We start from the raw sequence: 3,157 nt of genomic DNA on the forward strand, positions 1-3,157 counted from the left end.
ACTCTTGACAACAAATTAGCATGCCAATGTGGTTGACTAAATACATGTAAAATCCGAGAAAGCTTAAATAGTAATTTTAGACCCAAAAGATCAGAGTTAAGCATGGCTTCTTAGCAGCCAGCATTTTGCTGGTGGCTTGCCACAGCTCCTTTAAGAGATGTTTTTCTGATTCAGGGGTAGCAGAAAAATAAAAAACATGCTGTTTTGAAATGGTTCCTGGCCATGGGCCATGCTGCTAGCACAAACTCTGACTCTTTCAGTAGGCCAAGCATTTAAATGGGGTTCGTGAGCAGAGTGCTTCAACTTGCTTAATGGCAACACAGACCTGCTGTGATCCAACATTGCATCTGGAGTGGAGAGAATGGCTCTCAGAGGTAGTGAACGTACTTCCTCCAACATGTTGGACTAGGTGGAGCCAAAAGACAAAGCAGCCTTAGTTGCTGCATAGCATTTTAAGACGTAAAAAATTACAGGTACACAATAGGACAGATTCAGACATAAAAAAAATCTCTAAATGAGCCACAATGTTGACTAAATGTACATACGCTTAGGTGAGAGAAGAAAAACAGTATAGATTATTATAAAAGGAATTAAATGGTTTAAAAAATAAAACAAAGCCTTTAAAGATACAGAGTACACACAATCATAGATTCTAGGAGTAAAGATAATAAAATAAATATTGAGATCCAAGATGGTGGCCAGCAGGAGGCTGATGAAGGAGCTTGAAGAGATCCTCAAATGTAGAATGAAAAACTTCTGTAACATCCAGGATGATGAAGCTAATTTATTGACTTGGCAAGGGCTTATTGTTCCTGACAACCCTCTATATGAGGGGCCTTCAGAATTGAAATCAACTTTCCAGCAGAGTATTCATTCAAACCACCCAAGATCATATTTAAAACCAAGATCTACCACCCTAACATTGATGGGAAGGGGCAAGTCTGTCTGCCGGTAATTAGTGCTGAAAACTGGAAGCCAGCCACCAAAACCAACCAAGTAATCCATTCCCTCATAGCACTGGTGAATGACCCCCAGCCTGAGCACCCACTCCAGGCTGACCTAGCTGAAGAATACTCTAAGGACAGTAAAAAAATTCTGTAAGAATGCTGAAGAGTTTACAAAGATATACGGGGAAAAGCGATCTGTGGATTAAAATCTGCCAAGAATGATTCCAGTAAGTTTGAGCAGAGCCCCTGAGCAGTGCATTCAGATACCCCTCAAAGCAGGACTCTGGAAAATTGACACATGCCAGAACCTGGCATCTGCTTGTGGCAGTTATTAACTTTCTACAGTTTTCTTAATCAAAAGTGGTCCTACATAATAAATAAATAAATCTAAAAAAAAAAGTGGTCTAGGTAACCTGTAAAGAAGGATTAAAAGTTCAGATGTTCTAGTTCTGCTTGCTTTGTTTTAAAAATCACTGCTTTAGTCTACTTTGAAAGAATGCCATTTCTTTTCCTGCTCAGACTCAAAGTTAGTTAGCCCAGAAGGTTTTTCAAAAAAAGTTGTGATTCTGTCTCTCCATCACCTTCTTCTTTTTCAATCCCACTTCCACAGACTAAGGCCCCAGCTCCCCACAGAAGCAGCAGCCTTTCTCCTGTGCCACATTGCCTGTGGGTGATAGCTCAAGTCCCCTAATGCCATCTTAGTAATGTACTTACAAAAGGTTATAAAACATTATCAATCCCCAAAAGAATGTCTGTGCAAAGGGAAGCTGCTTTTACATAAAATCTTCGCAAAGTGTTTCCACAGTAACAGACTCAATGGGCAGATCCCACGCTCTGAACCCGTGGTCAGGCTGTCTTTGTAGAGAACCCTGCAATACCAGATTTGTGGTGACCTTGGAGGAAGGGTCTGCCAGCAGAGAATGCCACGCACTTGTGTGATGAATTCTCTCCAGTCAGCAGCCCTCCCTGCAGCTGTGGTAGACGACCTGCTGGTTATCCCAGGCAAAGCAAAAGCCAGAATATTCTTTTGAAATTTTGAGCTTCTCCACCACCAAGCTCTGCTGAGATGTGCCAAGGAGCCCCCACTCCTCAGCCCAGTAGGCCACCACTGTCGTTCTCCACATGGTTTGCATCTTGTGGGAATCAGCATTGGTGGCTTCTGCTTTGTTACCAGCTGCCCCTTCCTCAGAGCAGCTGCTGGTGCAGCCCAGGAACAGGACGGCCTTTCCCTCCCTCTGGATTCAGCCTTTCCAAGGTCAAGCTCACTTGAAGCTCACTCAGTAAAATCCCTTCAATGTGTTTTCTATTGTTTCCATTGCCTTTTTTTTGTAGAAATAAAATTTGACCTTAGAATTTATCATCAATAAATAAATAAATATTAAACTTGTAGAAAAAGAAATAGAGTAAGAAAAAGAAGCCCCCATAAAGATGGAATACACACAGAGTCTGGATTAGGTATATTATTGTATTTTCTTTGAACTTTTTTGAATGTAAAGGAGCTAAGTGCAGAGAGACATTTCATTATACAGGCTGCTAAGCTAAACCAACATATAGGTATTAAAATTTTCTTGACTTCAAAGTTTGAGTCTAAAGATATGTTGCTTTGGAAAAGAGGTTATTCTTTTGTTTCCACAGAGGATGAGAACTTGTGGAATCCTTCCAGACTAATGTGGTTTGATTCAACAAGACCTCATGAAAGGTCACCAAGAATACCCCCCAAAATTACCTCACCCAATTAACAGCAGGAAGCAGTTTGGAGAGAACTACACCCATATTCTCAAATATTGTTTGTAAATGTTTGTTTAAATTTAAGGGGAATATGCTGTAGAGATTTGCATTGGTATGGATCTTATTTCATTGATACAAATTTAAGGTCAATTTTATTATATGTGTATTTCTGCTCTTGATTAAGGTATTATGTTTGTGCAGCTCATTTAAAATGTAATGTATAATTAAAAATATAGGTTAATAGATATACACCTGTAATAGTCAAGCTTGTAGTCATGTTAGCTAGATTTTCTAGATATACAAAGATGTATTTTAGTTGCATAGGCATTGTTCAAATCTTTCAAAGACAACAGAATATAGTATTTACAATGTTTAAAAACTTAGGACTTTTTATGACAATGGGACACGTATGCTCCTGGCAACACCAATCTACTTCAAGAGGATGAGAGGCTCCTTATAAATTTGGATAGTCATTTGGGCAA

At 39.5% G+C, this 3,157-nt stretch overlaps 1 pseudogene; it reads left to right on the top strand.

Annotated features, from left to right (window-relative positions):
* Positions 1-691: 691 nt before the first annotated feature.
* Positions 692-1,153, top strand: LOC130868100 (ubiquitin-conjugating enzyme E2 L3-like; annotated as a pseudogene).
* The last annotated feature ends 2,004 nt before the right edge of the window (positions 1,154-3,157 follow it).

Source organism: Chionomys nivalis, chromosome X (assembly GCF_950005125.1).
Source record: "Chionomys nivalis chromosome X, mChiNiv1.1, whole genome shotgun sequence".
Lineage (NCBI taxonomy): Eukaryota > Metazoa > Chordata > Mammalia > Rodentia > Cricetidae > Chionomys > Chionomys nivalis.